The 21,301-nt window shown below is 41.7% G+C and overlaps 1 protein-coding gene across 10 annotated transcripts in view; it reads left to right on the top strand.

Annotated features, from left to right (window-relative positions):
- LOC136857259 (uncharacterized) overlaps positions 1-21,301 on the top strand; it is a 124,658-nt gene that overhangs the window by 23,604 nt on the left and 79,753 nt on the right. For 5 of the 10 annotated variants that reach the window (XM_067135759.2, XM_067135764.2, XM_067135763.2 and 2 more), the window contains exon 2: positions 17,858-18,000. The gene's annotated coding sequence lies outside the window, so the exon portion shown is untranslated. Of the gene's footprint in view, positions 1-6,706; positions 6,728-17,857; positions 18,001-21,301 lie in introns of those variants that run through there. The other 5 variants (XM_067135760.2, XM_067135765.2, XM_067135766.2 and 2 more) reach the window with 2 other exon arrangements.

Genomic DNA, 21,301 nt, shown 5'->3' with positions numbered 1-21,301 from the left:
AATGCCAGAAGAACATATTCTTATTCATTATTTTTATTTATTTTTACCTATATTTAGTGCTCTGTACACGCTATGGGGTACATGCTATTGTGGGAGACTGGAGGGAGTCCTAGTGCTCATTGCCTCAGTCCTTCCGTATTAGGCATCGTCCAGCATTGGACCCCGGGCAGTACCGGCTATGACCAGGAGGGTGTTGCCTTGGGTGTTTGGTTCGGCTACAGAGACCCCTGATTCGAGTGGGTGGCATTCGGGGAGGATGATTTCGGGCATGGCGTCGAAACAACTTCCGCCTGCCTCCTCGGGTAGTTCGCTACCCAAGTCTTTAGTTTTGATTCCCTAAGGGGGGCAACCCCTTGGGAACAGGCGCAGCGTATTAGTCTGGGCTCCAGCTTCCCTAGGTTCCTGGTTGCTACCAGAACCGATGGGCAAGATTTCAAGCTGGTTAAATCGATACTTTTCAGTCAACACATCGAAGGTGTTTACGGTGAACTTGACGATCTAAAGAAAATGCGCAATGGTGGTTTGCTTCTGAAGACGAGCACTGCATTCCAAGCTGATCAGTTGCTTAAGTGCAACCACTTTGGCGACATCCCCGTCAAAGTGGAAGAGCACAAAACCTTGAATCTGGTTCGTGGAGTTATTTTCCACCGTGATCTTATTCTGAATACTCGTGATGAATTGATGGAAAACATGAAGCACCGTGACGTGACACGTCTGGCGCATTACGCGTAATGTCAAAGGTGAAGACGTTGCAACGGGTGCGTTCATAGTCTTCAAATTGTCAGTGTTGCCAGAGAAAGTCAAGGTAACAACCTATCGTTGCGATGTGAGGCCGTACATCCCACCTCCTATGCGGTGCTATCAATGCCAGAGATTCAGACACATGGTATCTCGTTGTTCGAATCAGTCTGTGTGTGGTACATGTGGGAAAGTAGCTCACGGCGCGGAGGAGGGCACGCCTCCGTACAAGTGCACTAACTGCTCTGGTCTTCATTCTCCTCGAGATCAGAACTGTCAGACCTATCTGAGTGAGAAGAAGATCCAGGAGATCTTTTTTGCTAGGGGCTTTATGTCGCACCGACACAGATAGGTCTTATGGCGACGATGGGATAGGAAAGGCCTAGGAGTTGGAAGGAAGCGGCCGTGGCCTTAATTAAGGTACAGCCCCAGCATTTGCCTGGTGTGAAAATGGGAAACCATGGAAAACCATCTTCAGGATCCAGGAGATCAAGACCCTGGATGGTCTTTCCTACCAGGAAGCGTGCCGTAAGTTTAATTATCTGAATGCACCGGCCAAGACACTAGACTTCAGCATGATAGCACACTCTCTCCCAGGATATGTCATTTTCTATTGAAACACCTTCCAAGAAGATCTCTGCGCCCAAGGCGGCAGTTGCTCCTGTGAGCAACGTCGCGAAGAGAATGACCTCGAAGGCGAGTCCGTCCCGACCTTCGACCACCAATAAGCCTGTGCCGGCACAGAAGGGGAAGGAGACGTATTCTTCCCCCACAAGGTCGGCGAAAGCCATGCCTAAGCCGGCGGAGGCGGCATCGTCGACCAGGGCTAGAAAATTACCTCCCAGCCCATCTAAACAAGAATCGACGGTGGGGAAGAATGCCCTTACCAGGCGTTCAGCATCTCCTACAAATGGGGCCTCACGCCCTCCACCTGGAACAGAACAGAACCTGGAGGGCCTGATTCTGCGCCAGCGTGTCTTCCTCCTGGAAAACCTGGGTGCTCCCCTCGTAGGAAGAACGCCCCCGGACTTCGTCGAAGAAATTCAAGGCATGCATCACCTCGTCTGGGGATGTGAGTGTAGGTTAGGTAGCATTATGCTGCTTCTAACCTAAACCTCAGAAGTCCACACCCATACTATGGCACTGTTACAGTGGAATTGTAACAGTTATGACAGGCATCTTGCTGAGCTACGTCAGCTCATTAGTGAGTACGCAGCGAGTATAATCTGTATTCAAGAGACAAACTTCAGACCAGTTATCATACGGTCTTGAGAAATTTTCAACCATACTTGACAGAACGACATTATGCTCACTGGGCTTCTGGTGGCGTTGGCATTTTTGTCCGTTCTGATACCTACAGCAAAGAGGTTCCATTAAGAACCCCGCTGGAGGCAGTAGATGTTCACGTTCCGCTGCCTGTCATAGCAACAGTGTGTAATGTATACTTTCCACCAGGCCAGCCTCTCAATATAAATGATGTCACTGATCTTATAGATCAGCTTCCACCTCCCTTTTATTGGGCAATTTTAACACCCATCACCCACATGGCACTCTGAGACGCCTTGCCCCTGGGGAAGAGAGCTGGAAACATTAGTAACAGAGCTGGATTTATGTATTTTGAACGCAGGGGATCCAACTCACATTAGTGTACGTCACGGCACATATTCTCGCATAGACATGTCTATGCAGTCGAACGTTGGTTCTGCTGTTCTGGTGGAATACACATGATGATCTCTGTGACAGTGACCATTTTCCCATCATCCTTACTTTGTTGAAACAAAAATCTGTCGAGGCTCCCCCTCGATGGATTCTTAAACATGCTGATTGGCTAAAGTACACATCGCTAGCTGTCTTAACGACGATATCAGGCGGAACATCGGCGAGGAAATAACTTACATCACCCGAGTTATTCTTGCTGCTGCTGAGGAGTCCATCCCGTCCTTCTCTGGGACTCCTCGCTGAAAACTCATTCCTTGGGGGGACGAAGAAATTGCAGCAGCTATCAAAGAATGCCGTCGTGCCCATAAACGTTATCATAGGCAGCCTACTGTGGCTAACTCGGTAACATTTAAGAAACTCTATGCTAAGGCGTGAGTTCTTATTTGCCAAAGTAAGAAAGCTTCGTGGGAGAGATATGTGTCGTCCATGATATCACATACTCCATCATCTCAAGTGTGGACTAAACTTTGACATATTTCGGGTATCCAAGGATCATCTTCTGTACCGGGAATCTCTGTTGCGGGCAAACTGAACCGCTCTCGATTGCTAACCATCTAGCTCGCCATTTCGCGGATGTGTCTGGCTCCGAGAATTACCATCGTGATTTCCTTGCTCTGAAGCGGGAGGCAGAACGTCATCACCTCAGTTTTTCCACTCAAGCTTCAGAGGACTATAATGTGCCCTTTACAGAGTGGGAACCCGCAGTGCCTTAGCGCTTTGCAAGGACACGTCTCTTGGACCAGCAATATCCATAACCAGATGTTGAAATACCTTAGTGAGGATAGTCTATTATATGTCCTTCGGGTGTTCAACAGAATCTGGATAGAGGGTGATTTTCGGTCCCAGTGGTGAGAGGGCATAGTTATTCCAGTCCTCAGGCTTGACAAAGATCCAAAGTATGCAGGAAGTTACAGACTGATTTGTCTCACTAACTGTTTGTGTAAGCTATTTGAGAGGATGGTAAATCGCCGACTTGTGTGGTGTGTGGAGAAACAAGGACTCTTGTCAGAGTACCAGTGTGGTTTTCAAACCGCTCGCTCGACCACTGACCACTTGGTACGCATGGAGAGCTCTATCCAGGATGCGTTTCTCCACAAACAGCATTTGGTAACTGTTTTCTTTGACTTAGAGAAGGCCTATGACACCATCTGGCGATATGGTATCCTTTCGGTCCTGCATCAGTGGAGATTCCGAGGTAACTTGCCGGTATTTATTGCAAACTTCTTGTCCCTCCATCTATTCCGTGTCCGAATAGGGAGGGCATATTCGCAATACCACGTTCAGGAAAATGGAGTCCCACAGGGATCGGTTCTTAGTGTCGCTCTGTTCGAGATTGCCATAAACGGTATTGTTGCTGTTGCTGGTTCAGCCGCAATACCGTCGCTATATGTGGACGATTTTGCTCTGCACTATAGCTCGCGTAACATGGCAGTCTATTTAAAGATAAAAACTTCATTGTTCCGTATTGAAATTATTGATGTTAAAAATTAAATAATTGAAAAGGAGGTTCAACCTATTCAATACTTAAAAGAAGGAAATGCAGTAATCACATTCCTATTTAAATGGGACCGGTTTCGACCTTAGTCCAGGTCATCATCAGCCGTAAAAAGATGTACAATGTTTATGAATATTGGAGGTCAGTTTCACACTTTGATAGGCACAAAGACATGGCACCACATTCTGTATGCACAAAATCACAACACTATCCATTAATATACGAAGTTTAAAAATAACTAGAAGTCGCAGATGAATAGATTTGTAGTAGAAAGCCGCCAGCTGATCACCAGGAGCTGGCGGCTTTCTACTACAAATCTATTCATCTGCGACTTCTAGTTATTTTTAAACTTCGTATATTAATTGATAGTGTTGTGATTTTGTGCATACAGAATGTGGTGCCGTGTCTTTGTGCCTATCAAAGTGTGAAACTGACCTCCAATATTCATAAACATTGTACATCTTTTTACGGCTGATGATGACCTGGACTAAGGTCGAAACCGGTCCCATTTAAATAGGAATGTGATTACTGCATTTCCTTCTTTTAAGTATTGAATAGGTTGAACCTCCTTTTCAATTATTTAATTTTTAACATGGCAGTCGCAGAGCGACAATTACAGCAAGCTATTAGGAGAGTGGAGCAGTGGACCTTCGAACATGGCTTTCGGTTTTCCACCACAAAGACCTGTGTTGTCCACTTTTGTCGCCAATGTTCACCCTCCTCCTGAACTTTATTTAGGAAATGTAGCTATTCCTGTAGTTGACACCGATTTCTTGGGCTCCTTTTCGATAGCAAATTATCGTGGGAGCCACATGTGCAGCAGTTAAAAGTGCAATGCACTAAGAAGCTGAATATCATGAAGTTTCTTAGCAGCACAAATTAGGGGGCTGACCCCACGGTGCTCCTACGATTCTATAGGGCACATATTTTATCACGGCTAGACTACGGCAGTGCAGCACACGGCTCAGGAAGACCAAGCATCCTTGCGAAGCTGAACAGCATCCACCACAGCGGGGTTAGGTTGGCAACGGGAGCTTTTCGTACAAGCCCCATTGCTAGAGCCTGCTTGCTGAATCTGGTGTTCTGCCTTTACACCTGAGATGCCAGCAAATGCTTCTATCGTATGCGGCAAATTTGCGGCAGATGCCACTTCATCCAGGCTATCTTTGCTCATTCAACAATGGAAACAGTTGGTTGTACGCTGCTTGTCCTCGAGCAACACGGCCGGTTGGAATACGCTTGGATAGCAATCACAGATTGTTTCATGTACCTTCGGTTCCTTGCCTTGTCAGACAACTAAGTGGGGTACCTCTGTGGGTAGTGCGACGACCTGAAATACTCCTGGATCTACACACTGGCCCGAAGGAAAACATGGACCCTTCGATTTATTGAATTCTCTTCCTGTCTGTTATTGGCCGGTATCCAGGTTCAGTCGTCGTTTCCACGGATGGCACGAGAACAGACACGAAAGTGGGTTGTGCATTCGTTGTCGACAGTGATAGGTTTCTTTTTGCTCTCCCGGAAACTTGTAGTGTGTACACAGCAGAGGTCTATGCCATCTGTGAAGCTCTGCGGTATGCACTGTCCGATGAGCGCCGACACTTTTTTCGGTGTACTGACTCCTTGAACTCGCTACAGTCTATTGATATCTGTTTCCCTCGGCACCCTCTGGTGCAGCAGATCCAGGACCTTGCTGGCCAGGTGTTTGGATGTCGGCACCAGAATTACGTTTTTGTGGCTCCCAAGCCACATGGGTATAGAGGGAAATGAGTTAGCAGATAAGGCTGCCAAGGAGGCAGTTACACTGCCCCCGTTGCCTTTCAAGGTTCCAGCAAGTGATATTCGCACTCAGCTGAGACGTCTGGTTATGTCCCATTGGGAGATGTAGTGGCAGGCCATTCCACTTCCAAATAAGCTGAGAGTGGTAAAAGGAACAACGAAGGTATGGAGGACTTCCCTTCGCGCTTCGCGGAGGGAAGCAGTGATATTATGTCGTCTTCGGATCGGCCATGGTATCCTGAGTCACCCCCATCTATTGAAAGGAGGACCCCCTCCAATGTGTACTTGCGGCAATCATCTTACCGTGGTACACCTTCTTACGGAGTGTGTGGACCTGGTTGATCTGCGCTGTAGTCTTAACCTCCCGAGTACAGTCTCCCTTATCCTGCGAGATGACGAGCAGTCAGCAGACTTTGTCATCCGCTTTATGAGTGATAGTTTTCTTTTTTATCGTGTGTAATGATGTCCTTTATCCTAGTGTGTTAATTGCACTTTTATCCCATTGACCTCGTTTTAGTTTGTGTTGCATATTTTAATGTGTTATTTTAACGTCTGACATAAATTACATATATATATATCTGTACTTCCAGGCAATGCCTTATTCCTTTGTTTCTTGTATTTCCTCTTATTTTATTAGATAATAAGGCATTGCGAATTAGATCCACTGATTGTTTTAATCTCATATTCATTTTTCTTCATCACCATTTTTTTAAACTCTAGTCAGTGGATAAATTTTAAAATTTTAACTATCATCTATCATGTTGTCCATCTCGTTCCATTAGGAGCCGATGATCTTCGATGTTCGGCCCCTTGAAACAACAAGCATCATAATCATCAGACTACAGGAGGAACAGGGAAGAAATTACATACCATAATATTTACAAACGCCTTAGTTAAGGATAGAAGATAGTACATCAGAAATAATTAACCTGTATTATGACAACAAAAAAGAGATAGCTCTTGTTAGATAAAGGAAAGGAATACTTTAATGATGATGTTAGTGAACAAGTGACACCTTGAAATTGCCTTTCTTTTTCTTCTTCGGTTCCAGTTCTTGTGTGGGCCAGTTTATGAATCATGGACCTCCATCATTGCATCTCTCTCCCATTTTTTTCTTGCTTCCAGTATTTCCTCATTTTGTCTATGCTCTCCTACAATGTATCCATTGACCTCTTTTAGAGGCCTTTCTTTCCTGTTGGTTTCTATGTAAATACTTTCATTGGAATTCAGTCTTATCCCATTTGCATCATGTGCCCATACCATTTCAGCTTGCTTGTTTCTATCCTGTCCTGTACAGTAGGATTGAAATTCCAATCCTGTTTTTAATCTCCTCATTTCTGATTCTTTCTTTTCTTGTCTTCCCTACAATACCTCTGAGGAATTTCATCCCGGCTGCCTCAACTCTATCATTTTGTTTTGTTGTCCATTACCAATCTTGGAACTTCTTAGTTCTATAGCATATCCCTCACACTCTGATAAAAGTGATTTGCTTCTTGTATTCACTTTCCAGTTTCCTCAGTTATTTGTCCTATCATCCGTGATTACACTGCTCAAGTATTTGAAACTTTTCACAACTTCTCTTGGTTTTTCATTTACTTCTGTCTCCTTCCCTCCTCTTGTCATCACTACTGTTTTACTCTTGTGTACAGTTATTCTCATTCCAAACTCTTCTGTCTCCTGATTTCATACATTTACTTGTTCTTGTACTTCCATTTAATTTTCTCTCCATATCACTATGTCTGCAAACAGTTGGTATTAAACAATAATGTTAATGTGATATTGTTTTTGTTTCTGTTAGATAAGTTGATTAACAGCATTAACATTTCTCTTTTTTTTTTTTTTAAATAAAAATATTTTTTGAGAAACTGTTGTGTAAAAATTTATAGAAGATTCCTGGAAAGGGAAGAAACTAAGATTCTTCAGGAAGGAGAAAGAACAAAATGTCTTATCACCCTCCATGGCACATGACATACAGTGCATAACAGTCTTGTTTGTACACCAGTTTATTGCAACGAAATAACGGTTAAACTTTTGTATACAATTATTGTGATGTATTTTACTACCCATATCGCAATAGATACATTAATAAACAATTTAAATAATAAAGAAACAGATACGTGACCTTACAATTCAACACAAATACAAGCAATGTATAACCGGGCGTTTCATCGTGCAACAATCTTGTTTGTACACTTGCAGAAGAAAATGAAAATTTCACTCAAAACACTTGTTTCCTTGGATTTAATACCCCGATGAGAATCCTCTGGCCTTGAGAACGGCCTTGCACCTTCGCTGTATGGAATGAACCAGGTTGTTACATGTATCTGGATCGGTTTTACCCTTTCGTCAAATGCACTTCTTAACTGCTCAAATGATTGACGTTTCCTTTCATGAACCCGTATTTTTAGGTCGACCAACAAAATTTCTGTGGGTTTCAATTCAGGGGATTGGGCAGGAGTTCGCAGTTGCGTTGGTAAGTTCTATATCAGCCACTGTTTGCAAATATTAGCTGTGTGGGGTCATTGTCTTGCTGAAAGATGTAGCGAGACCCCAACCCCATTTTTACTGCACTCTGTTTCATATTGGTCTTTAAAATGTTTAAATAACCTCATCTGCCCATGATGCCATTGATGATTCCGATATTTTCCACTCCACAAGACGACATGCACCCCCAAATCAGAATTGATCCACCTCCATGTTTTGCGGTAGCTAGGATATTTGCAGATTTATTGGCTGTATTTACTTGTCTTCATACAGAACTGTTTCCATTCGAACCGTATAGAGATATTTTGGTCTCATCTGATCAAATAACTTTGTTCCAGAACGTACAATCCTTGTTTTCACACTCTCTGCAAAAAATTCATTCTGGCTTTTCGATAGTTTTAGTAACAAACGGCCTTTTCCGTGGCCGTCTACTGTGATAATCATATTTCCATAATTTGCTACGAATTGTCTGACTTGATATTTTTTTCTTCGTACTTCCTTCCAGCATTACGCGGATCTTATGTGCACTTAATTGTGGATTCTGTTTTACTTGTTTCACAATATAACGTTCGTCTCTCCTGTTCAGTATCTTTTCTTTTGCTTTTCTTGGCAAATTATTTGTGGTTCCTCTATATCTGAATTTGTCCAACACATAGTGTATTGTGGAATGCGGTTTATTTACTTTGCGTCCAATTTCAGGCAAAAAATACCCTTGCAATCCAAGAGATAAAATTACATTTTTTAGTTCGTCACTTAACTCTGTTATTTTACCTATTATGTAACTCACGGCCTGGTGCACAAACTGCGAAAATATACACACTAGCACAGCACAGATACACACGAGCTAACTAGGAGTGTTCCCGAGCAAATACGAGGTAGTGAACGTGTACAAACAAGACTGTTGCAAGCAAGTAGGCCACTACACAACATATTTCACTCCCATTCTTTAAAAATGATGTACCGAGACTTTTGATCGCTAACATCAAGTTCTCAACACCTTGTGCAATAACTTATCCAAGTCTCGTGCATTGGTTATGTACTATTTAGAAATTATAAAGACATTATATCTGTTAAATGGGGTGTACAAACAAGACTGTTATGCACTGTATGTACATTTACAGTTTAGTTTTTGATAGCAGTAGAATTAAGCATGTGTAAGGCATGAAAATTGTATGAACAGTCTGTGACTATTTTTGTTACATAACATTTCAAATGTGGTTAATGCAAGAGGGTGAAGCAAAATCAGATTATAATGGAGCATGTCATCATCATTTTTCAGTGGTGTTAAGCTGCCAAGATAATCCTTACCTCATCCCACAAAGCCTGCAGAACATGCATATGACTCCTCTTCCAACAATGAGTCGATGGGGAAAGAACCCCCACACAATTTCCTTTTGAAATAGTGATATGGGAACAATCAGACCATGGAAGACATTGCTGTTTTTTGTTCCTGAAAAAGTTTGGGTATTAAAAACGAGAGAAGAGAACATTCCAAGGGCCGATGACCTTCGGTGTTAGGCCCCTTAAAACAACAAGCAGAACATTCCATATCTAATTTTCAATTCAGAAAATCTACCTGTTCCTCATGGACCAGATATTTTGTAAAGCCTAAAATCTTTACATCGGAAAGTGGATACAGCAGAATGTGATGCTCAAGTTGAAAGTGGAAGAAGTTATAGTAATTTCCATCCAGAAGCTGTTTCTTTGGAACCTTGGTTATTTACTTGGTGCGAGTTGATTAACCCCCATACAGGCACCAAGAAAAGGAATTTAATCCATGTTTTATCTGAAGAAACCCAACAACATGTTACTATTACACAACTGGAGGAATTTGATGTTGATATGGAGTCTGTTTATTTAACCACCAACCACCCATGCAAAGGGCAAGAAAAACTGAGCATTAACTTGTTGAGGGATCTGGATCTTCGTAATGTTCAGCTGAGTGAGGTCGTCAATAAATTAAAATAACTCTCAATCAAATATGTTTTACTTGTGGTACAGGCATAAAAAAAAGAGGAATTTAATCCTTGTTCATCTGAAGGAACCCATCAACGTATGACTTTACTACTATTGCACATCCGAAGGGAACCAATGTTGATGAGGGACCTATTATAAAGCCAGAAGTTTGAAATGCAATACAGTTAGTAAAAGGCAATAAAGGATCAGGATTAGGTCAGATATCTGCAGAGCTCCTGAAATATGGTGGTGGGTTAGTCTGTTACATGCTCTAATTACTTCATCGAACAGTTGGCTGCATGGATGCATACCAGAGGATTGGAGATGAGTGATTATAAAGCTACCAAACATCAATAACTGCAACAGTTGTTAGAGGTACAACACTTCCTATCAGTTTCTGAAAGAGTCTTGTGCCTTATATTACATCATCAAGAGGAAATATGCCTGCCTGAAGAATAAGCAGAATTTAGATTTGGTTACTCTTGTAACAAACAGATCCTATTCTAAGTAACATCATTGAATAGGGTTTAGAATTTCAAAACCCAATAGTGATCAACTTCATTGATTTCAAAAAGGCTTTTGAATCGCATTGAGAATCTCTCTGGAACATTATCAGGAAGTATGGCATTCCTTAGCATTTCAACATTATCTTCAAAAGCCTTTATCACAACTCTGGCTGTTGTGTACAGACTTAATCTGCCGTTATAGACTTTTTTAACATTGGTTCTAGAGTGCAACAGGAACGTGTTTTATCACCATTCCTATTTCTCATTTCCATCCTGACTTTGTTGTGCAATGAATGAATCAATAATAATATTTGCTTTACGTCCCACTAACTACTCTTTTATGGTTTTCGGAGACGCCGAGTTGCCGGAATTTTGTCCCGAGGAGTTCTTTTACGTGCCAGTAAATCTACCTACATGAGGCTCACGTATTTGAGCAACTTCAAATACCACTGGTCTGAGCCAGGATCGAACCTGCCAAGTTGGGGTCAGAAGGCCAGTGCCTCAACCGTCTGAGCCACTCAGCCCGGCAATGAATGAATCCACCTTCGACATTCCTTGGAAATTAACTCTTAATAGGTTTAAATTTTGTTGGCTCCCCCTGTGGGTGGGGGACGCAGGTAAAGAATACACCTACGGTATCCCCTGCCTGTTGTAAGAGGCTACTAAGGGATGATAGAATTAGAACCATGAGACTACTTGTAATTAGTACCACCACGCGGGGGACACCATGGGTTGCTTTTACTTGCGCGTAGTACCACTATGTTAGGTACACAATAGGTTTGTGATTAGTAGTGACAGTGTGTGAATCAGGGTGAGTTTTACAGTACCTGTGGATTAGTACCACTCTATGAGCGACACCATGGGTCGCTACTTTTGATTAGTACCACAACATGACAAATACCATGGTTCTACTTTGCTAGCGATACGTACCATTATGAGGGGCCAATAACCTGGATTTTGGACCCCTTTAGACTACAAGTATCATCGATTCAGGATTGTGCTTTAGAAGCAGTCCCTTGGTCAGTAACACTGTTGTTTAACACTAGTTTCTGGGAATGTGGGGCATTGCGGGTCGGATTCACTGATTGTTTTAAAATCATATCCACCCATTCATTGTTCTTCATCATGTTTTGAATACTGATCAGTGGATGATTTTGGACTTTTAAATTGTCATTACATTTTGTCTCATTACGGGCTGATGACCTAGATGTTAGGTCCCTTTAAACAACAAGCAGCATCATCATCATCATAAACACAGAGATATTCTGGTGGTATGATTTGAGACATTGCCGTATTCAATCAATCAATCAATACTGATCTGCATTTAGGGCAGTCGCCCAGGTGGCAGATTCCCTATCTGTTGCTTTCCTAGCCTTTTCCGAAATGATTTCAAAGAAATTGGAAATTTATTGAACATCTCCCTTGGTAAGTTATTCCAATCCCTAACTCCCCTTCCTATAAATGAATATTTGCCCCAGTTTGTCCTCTTGAATTCCAACTTTATCTTCATATCGTGATCTTTCCTACTCTTATAAACGCCATTCAAACCTATTCGTCTACTAATGTCATTCCACGCCATCTCTCCGCTGACAGCTCGGAACATACCACTTAGTCGAGCAGGTCTTCTTCTTTCTCTCAATTCTTCCCAACCCAAACATTGCAACATTTTTGTAACGCTACTCTTTTGTCGGAAATCACCCAGAACAAATCGAGCTGCTTTTCTTTGGATTTTTTCCAGTTCTTGAATCAGGTAATCCTGGTGAGGGTCCCATACACTGGAACCATACTTTAGTTGGGGTCTTACCAGAGACTTATATGCACTCTCCTTTACATCCTTACTACAACCCCTAAACACCCTCATAACCATGTGTAGAGATCGGTGCCCTTTATTTACAATCCCATTTATGTGATTACCCCAGTGAAGATCTTTCCTTATATTAACACCTAGATACTTACAATGATCCCCATTGATCCCTACCTGGCTTGAGTCCGCTCCATACAATTGTGGTATGTCTGTCTGGTAGGTAGGTGTCACATAATGGTTTCCTGAAAGTATCCTGCATTCACATTTACTTTTTCTTCAGCCTTGTATCGTCAACTTACCCGCATAACTCAATCCAGTGATACCATAATCTCACATGGCAAACTGTCCTGCAGAGTTGAATAAAGTTGCTGTGCCTCTGTGCACTGATATCATGTATGTAATCGCAATGCCTGTGCTTCATCCATTGTGAAGACTATCTTCCATTTTCACCTTGGCAGGTGTGTGTCACTATGCGCGTATATGAAGAATGAGCATGGAAAAGGACATTAACATACCCTTCCCAATAATGGTTGATTTTTGATGCTATAACATACCCTTCCCAATAATGGTTGATTTTTGATGCTATTTCATGACACAAATGACATTCATGTACCTACAAGTTCAGACACAACACTGCTCACAACAGTAGAGCTATAGTTCCAGTGGTCACTCCCCAGGTGGCAGTAGCATTATGCAATTGGTCAGTTATGACCTGAACGATCTTCTGTAGTTCTTCTTCTTGAAAGGTGTGGTTGGACTCATGTTCTGTAGTTAATACTGGGAGATAATACCAGTACCCTTAGAATGTAGAAGAACCTATGCCAAATTAAGTCTGATTTGAAATAATAAGAGTTACATCTACAAACACAACAACTAGAAGCATTTACTGAGTGCCGGATTACCCAATAGGCAGAGCAGGCTGCTGCCTATGGGTTGCTGCTGCACTGCTAGGGACCCCAAGACAGATGATCAAATTTAGACCCGATATGGTAAATTATGTGGCTCCGCAAACTGCGGATAAGTTTACGAGCAAATTAGCTTGTAGTTTCTGATTTACAATGGTGAGCTGGGTTTCTTTAAAATGATCATTGTCATGTGAATAGCTGTAGTTTTTCATACAGTTTATGAATGGTAGATATTAAGGGTAAGAAGTTTGCAGCTTAACACCTGTTACCGTAGTTGACATATTAGGATGTCTCTAGTGACCAGGTTTACTGTCCAAATTTCCTTCAGTGGCATACAGCCTCATTTTGTGAAACAAAGTGCATTCATTATTTCCAAATATCATGACGGTATTGAACATTTATAGGAGTCTCATCGTTGCAAATGCTTCTGCTGAATGGACATTTTTCAATTGAAACTATTTAAGGGTTATCATCAAACTTCAGTGGAACAAAAGCGACTAAATTCTCTTGTCCTGCTGAATATGACATCTTGACTTCAAAAGAAAAAAAACCCCTCTCAGTGACTTTATTGCCAAAATGTAAAGGAAAGAGAATGTTTAAAGTGATGTTAGTTTGTTTAGATTTAATATAATTATGTTCTTTTCTGTTCTGTTGTGCTGTATTATATTGCTTCATCATCATCATTAGTCATTGTGCTCATTACTGAACATCGTGACCTCACAACTCCATCATTTCCGTGTTGCAACCTTGACAATATGTCTCCATCCTGAGCGGTTTTCACATTTCGTTAATATGATCTGAAGTGGTAGACCAGTGATCTTCTTCGCCTGATCTATCCATCTGCTTGCTGTTCTTCCTCGTGGTCTACTGCCTTCAGTTTTGCTTTGTAAAATGACCTTTTCCAAGTTCTCTCTGTCTCGTCTTAAAATGAGGCCAAGGAACTGGAGGTAATGCTCACTTACACGGGAAGATAGACGTTTCTTGATGCAGAGTTCGTCCAGAATGGAAACATTAGTTCTTCTTTCTGTCCAGGGTACATGTAGCATTCTCCGCCAACACCATATCTCAAAGGCATCAATGTGCTTTTTGTCTTTAGCATTCACGGTCCAGGTCTCACATCCGTACAAAAAGACGGAGAACACTAGTGATTCATTGTGTCTTTTGATATTGTCCGGTTCTGGCAGATCTTAGTAAGTTTAACCATTGCAGCATGACCTAAGACGATACGTCTTTTTACCTCTTTATCACAGCTTCCTGTGTCATTGATGACAGAACCCGAGTATACAAGTTCCTTAACTATATAAAGGTCCTTTAGGCATCCTGTAAGTTGGATTTGACCTTGCCAATCGATGTTTATCTCTAGACCATACTGAAGACTAGTGTTCTTCACCCTTGTAAGAAGGCCATGAAGTTCCTCTTCACTACCAGCGATGAGGGAAGTGTCATCTGCAAAGCGCAGGTTATTAATTTTTCTGCCATCAATCGAGATTCCACCATTCCAGCCATTGAGAACTCTTTTGATGACACACACTGCATAGATGTTGTAGAGTTGAGGCGATAATATACAACCTTGCCTTACTCCATTTGTCACATTGAAAATGCCTGAGAGATCACCATCCACCTTTATGGTTGCTGCGTGGTTTTTATCCAGGCTTTTCAATAACGATATTAAATGCAGTGGAACCCCAAATTCCTTTAGCACCTGCCACAACTTGTCCCACATAACACAATCAAAGGCCTTTTTGTAGTCCAGGAAGCAAATAAAGGCAGGGACACAAAACTCGCAACATTTCTCAATTATCTGTCTCGTGTTCAGGATAGACTTTCCTTTACCTGCAACAAAGCCTGCTTGTTCTGCAGATATCTGAGGTTGCAGGAATGGTTTTAGGCATCGATTTATTATGTAGAGCAGAACTTTGCTTGTATGCGATAGTACGATAATTGGAACAATCCCTTATACATCCCTTTTTGTGAAAAGGGATTAGTATTGATGTTGTCCAGTCCTTGGGCCATTCACCAGTTTTCCATACATACCAAATGTAAAACGCATGCCCTCCTCTCCCATCACTTTCAGCATTCTCCCAAAATACCACACACACACACACACACACCTGGGGCTTTGTTGTTGTTCATAGAAATTTCCTGTTCGACAGAATTATTACCTTTATTATATTGCTTAACCATGTTAATATTATGTAATATATTTTTTCCTTAATGATTTTGGTTTTGTTAGCTATTTCTTTAAAATTTGTCTTTCAAATTAAATACTTTGTTGGAAGTATATGTCAAGGGGCCGCTGAAGAGCTCAACTGCCTATGAGCACATATAGGGTTTAATCTGGTACTGCATTTAATCTAGGATTTATTAATTAATGCTAATTGAGATGGTTTGGACATGTTATGAGAATGCAGGAGGGAAGGATACCAGAACAAATGTTGGAGGCTAATGTAGAAGGAAAGAAGGTAAAAGGGAGGCCTAGAGCAAGATGGATGAATGGACTTTGTCAAGAACAGTATAAGAAAAAGAAGACTGGACTCGAATACAATTACTGAAGAGGAGCGGTGGAAGGAGAGGCAACGGTGGAGAAGTGTCATCAACACCCTGAGTTCGCAGGAGCTGGCGAGGGGAAATGAAAATAATGATGACTAATTCTTGCACAACTGCACAGTTACTCGAGGATCACAACTTAGGCTAACACAGTTACACTTGTTCGTGCATTTTCACTGTTCAGTCCCACTAATTGTTCACACTATCGGTTATAAACTAACACAACTTACATTCACTCTTCCTCAGCTTACACTTATAAGCTAAAACAGTCATGCTGTTATTCTCACTGTCGCTATCACAGCCTGCGTACAAAAGTCTCACAATTCTATATGTTGCACACTGTACGCTGTCTCCCAACAGTCTCCGTTCACTGTTTCTTGCCGATTTCTTGTCAAACTCTCCCACACTGCCCCAGACACTAGCAGCTGGACTGAGAGACTCTACTCTTCGGCGACAATCAGAACACTCACAGATACCGATACATAAACAGCCTCCTTAAGTCAGGTTGAAGCACTTCTCGACAGCACTCGCTCTCAGACTCAACTGGCTGCACTCCTCATTAGACTCATTTGGCCTGCCTTAACCAGGGAGGTTAGTATTTTCAGAACAGTCTGGAAGCTGGATACACCCAGAAACCTTTCGGCTTCCAATCACCTTGAGGTTTCTGTTGATTGCCAGAGGCTCCCATAGAGAAGAGAGAGGCCAGAGGGAGTTTGGCCCATCCCACTACAAGCCCCTCCTTCCTGTAGTGAATTTGCAATAGCCCGCTTGCTTATTGGTGTGGCCAGACCAGCTCGCTCCTTTCGGCCTGTAGTCAACATGGTGGTCACTGTTGCAATATTTTAAAAACAGTCATTCCAAAATAAAAGGAAAGCAACAAATCCAAGTCAAGAGGATAAATTCAATGATAGATCTGTGTGAGAAGAGGGAGCAACAGAAGGAGGAAATGAGGACAAACATGAAACCACAAAAAAGGACATTGACAATCTCCACAACTTTATACTTCACTGTTTACATGAAAATGGGCTCTCTCAATCAATTCCAACTGGGTGAGTTGGCCGTGCGGTTTAGGGTGCAAAGCTGTGAGCTTGCATCCGGGAAATAGTGGGTTCGAACCCCACTGTCGGCAGCCCTGATGATGGTTTCCCATTTACATACCAGGCAAATGTTGGGCCTGTACCTTAATTAAGACCACAGCCTCTTCCCTCCCACTTCTTTCTTATCCCATTGTCGCCATAAGACCGACCTATCTCTGGCGGTGTGACATAAAACAAATTGTAAAGAAAAAAATTAATTCCAGTTCTTCTATATGAGCCACTGACAAGGTCGTTTCTGCTTCCCAGCTTCATCAGGAGGGTTGACATTGGCACTCATAAAAGGGTCATTTTGACAGATCTTTAGTTTTCATGCGGTGAAAAAAGAGAGCTGGATAAATACAGGAAAAAGGAAGAGAGTGACAGTTAAAGATGAACACTGGTAGTAAAATTCTAAGAAGACAGGGCGAAAAGTAAAGGAGAAAATAACCCAACCAGTTTATATAATTTATGGAATGGAGCAAACAAGGGATGAATCAAGTCATATATAGAAAGATAGGAACATGAATAGGGTAATCACAATGATAAGTCAATGTGGGTAGAGGGCGAGTTTATCTCTTGTATTCCGGTTGGGTTTATTTGCAAAAATTTCATTAATTCATTCCCACTGTGTTCTTCACCAGGACATTAGTGAATTTTCGGAACTGTAAAAAAATGTATTGCTTAAACATACCCATGTTTTTTAGCAGTTTTTATTGTTTTATCAATAATTTTATTGCTGTTTGCTGTCATTATTAGTACTGTGAATATTATGTTTACATTTGTTTAGGCTGTTAAAAAATTTTCTTTATCTTCGAAACTTATTGCACTGGTTCTCTAATTTTCTTTAGCAGGACTGTCTTTACAAGAACTTAGAATACAGACCGAGCCCCGGACATTGCAAAGGACAAGCAGAAGGTTGAAACTATGCAGTTTTCTCAGACAATGAGTTGGACATTGTGGAGGTGACGTTGGCCTAGTCTGTCTTTATCAGGTTTGTAAATAAATCTTTTCTGCATTATTTATTTCATTACATAAAGAAAATTAATGGAATATTTACCTCTTTAGCACTTCTTGTATGTTGTTATTCCTGCATTAAATTAAATTTTTGCCAATAGTAGTAGGTACAGGGTGTTAAATAATTTTGCTATTTTCTCTTATTTTTCAACTCATTCTGTAAATGTGAAACAGTATTTAAAGGGCAGAATTCTATGAAAGCCAGTGATGGAGAACAAATTATTTTATGGTACGGTATTTCTGAATTCTTCACAACCATTGAAAGGCCATGAAAATTTCAAGGGTCTCTGACAATGACCAAAAGAAGTTATAATTGACAACTTTGATTTAATCAACAGAGAAAAAAGATGGTTGTCAGGAGCTGCAGTAGGGCATGGTATGAATTTGTAGTCTGAAACCTATCATTTGCATCGGTATACAAATGACAGTGCTGTGAACATACATAAGGTTGGTTGTTTTATGTTCAACTTGGCCAGCTGATGAATGACTTGCTGTTGTGAGCAGCGTTGTGTCTGAACTTGTAAGAGAGAGAGTGTGTGTGTTTTTTTCTTTTTTTGTGAAATGGCACTGAAAATCAACTGTCGTTGAGAAAGGTATATTGTGGTCCTTTTCCACACTCATTGTTCGTACACACACACATAGTGAAACAGTGTCGGGAGAATGAGTGAATACTCAAAATGACTACTGCGAAAACTATTGTGGCCTGTTGCACACAACAGAGACCCTTGGGAAAACATTTGTCTATGAAAAGAGGGGTCATAAGAAAGCATCACCTGTGACGCTTTAGGGGATTTGCCTATTGGCGTGCCAGGAAAATCCATCGACCCAATGTGGCAAGTTGATGATGAACAGGGTTGAATAACACATGAAGGTGAATGCAAGATGCTTCCAGGAATCCATTTGGCACCTATCTGTCGGACAGACATCCCACAGTTGCATAGAGCGGAGCTCAAATCAGGTGCAGATGCATATGAACAAGAACTTGAGTCATATCACCAGAATATCTCGGTGTTTTTATTAGAAAATAGAATGGGAATTAGAAATTTATGAGGTGCGCGGCTGTGAGCTTGCATCCGGGAGATCGTGGGTTCGAGCCCCACTGTCGGCAGCCCTGAAGATGGTTTTCCGTGGTTTCCCATTTTCACACCAGGCAAATGCTGGGGCTGTACCTTAATTAAGGCCACGACTGCTTCCTTCCAACTCCTAGGCCTTTCCCATCCCATCGTCGCCATAAGACCTATCTGTGTCGGTGCGACGTAAAACAAATAGCAAAAAAAAAAAAAAAAAGAAATTTATGTTATTCTATTTTAAGATATTCCTTTGAAGAATCGTGTTACCGGCCCAGTGGATTTCAATTTAAGAATCTCATATTTGTTCCGTATTGACTTTACAGTAAAGAAAATATGTAATTAGTCCACCTTTGTCAATACAATAAGTGTTTTTACTTAACATTTGTATTGACCAAGGTAGACTAATTACATATTGGTAAAGATTTTTGTGAATATAGAAAAGCTGCCTCCAACATTGTGATCCGTGCACCCTGGATGGTGTATGGAATGCTTGCAGAGTGGAATGGGAAAGAATTCTTATGCCTGTGCTCTGCCGGAGTTTGCTTCAATGGAAACTTCGATGTTGGGTAATGGTGCACAGTGCTGGGGGTCCAATAGAACATGACCGGTGGTGGCTGCAGAGTATCTCGTATGCGGAGTACTCTTAATCGGTCGGATATAAACAGAACAACCTTCTGTGGAACATCTGGTTTTAGTCTTTGTACTACTGTTTTTACATGGATAGGCTCTCTCCTCATCTTTTGTTTAAGTTGTTCTAGAAATATATGCCACTGTGGTCAATGTTGGCATTTTAATTGGTCCTCATTTCCTAATGGCCGTCTTTCATGTAATGACAACAATTTTCGCACACTTAACTATAACTGTGAGCCTTTGCCACAACATCATCTGTTAATTGTGAAGGTAGCAAGATGCAACCTAATCTCTATTATTGTTACACTACATTTATTAACAGTTCCACCTTCAAACAAAGGAAGTGGCATAAGAATACAACTCCCGTATGACCATGCATGTGCATTATTTGCTGTTGATGTGATGCAAGCCACATGGCTATACAGTACATTCATGTAGTGTTGTTTTACTGAGTAAGTGGCTGTGCTGCTTGGATCATGTAGTTATCAGCTTCCATTTGGGAGATAGTGGGTTTGAACCCCATTGTTGGCAGCCCTGAAGATGGTTTTCTGCGGTTTCCCATTTCCACACCGGGCTGAGGTTGTACCTTAATTAGGGCCACGGTCGCTTCCTTTCCACTCCTAGCCCTTCCTGTCCCATCGTCACCATAAGACCTATGTGTGTTAGTGTGATGTAAAGCAAATTGAAAAAAAAAAAAACAACGTGTTGAGGGTGGTAAACTGGCGACTTGTGTGGGCCATGGAAGAGAGATGTCCCTCGATTAACTACCAGTGTGGTTTTCGCTCCCATCCGTCTGCCGCCGATCATCTGATCAGACTGGAGAGTGCCATTCAGGAGGCATTTCTCTGGAAGGAATACCTAGTTGCCATTCTTTTTCACCTGGAAAAAGCTTCTGATTCTACCTGGAGGTATGGGATACTCTCCACACTTCACTTCGTGGATTTTGGGGAAATTTACCAGTATATATTAAGAACTTCATGTCGCTCCAGCTCTTTTGAGTCTGGGTAGGGATTGCATTTTCTCAATATTACGTTCAAGAAAATAGAGTACCACAAGGATCTGTACTGTCACGCTGTTCGCAGTCGCCATTAACAGCATAGTTGCCGTTGCTGGGCCCGCAGTTGTTCCATTGCTGTATGTAGATTTCACTCCGGAAGGATGTCATTAGCTGAGAGACAGCTACAGCAAGCTATTAACTGAGCCAGCAGATGGGCCTTGCAACATGGTTTTCTATATTCAATGGCGAAAACCTCAATTGTACATTTTTGTTGACGTTGGCTTTTGCATCCTGAACCAGAGCTCTGCTTGCAAAACAGTGGTAGACACTTGTAGGTTCATGGGTCTCCATTTTGATAAGAGACTAATGTGCAGCCCCACATCCGTCAGTTGAAGGTTATCTGCATGAAGAGACTTAACATGCTTAAGTTTCTTAGCAGAACTTCTTGGGACTAACTGTGTGTTGCTGCTACGTTCTTACACAGCTGCAGTCCTTTCCTGCATTCACTATGGTAGTGCAGCTTATAGTTCAGCATTAAGGTCTACTTCTTACAAAATTGTACAAAACTAATTTTAATCCTC

The sequence above is a fragment of the Anabrus simplex genome, chromosome 1, assembly GCF_040414725.1.
Source record: "Anabrus simplex isolate iqAnaSimp1 chromosome 1, ASM4041472v1, whole genome shotgun sequence".
NCBI lineage: Eukaryota > Metazoa > Arthropoda > Insecta > Orthoptera > Tettigoniidae > Anabrus > Anabrus simplex.
Note: the sequence above shows the minus strand (reverse complement) of the source record. Positions and strands in the feature narration are given on the sequence as shown.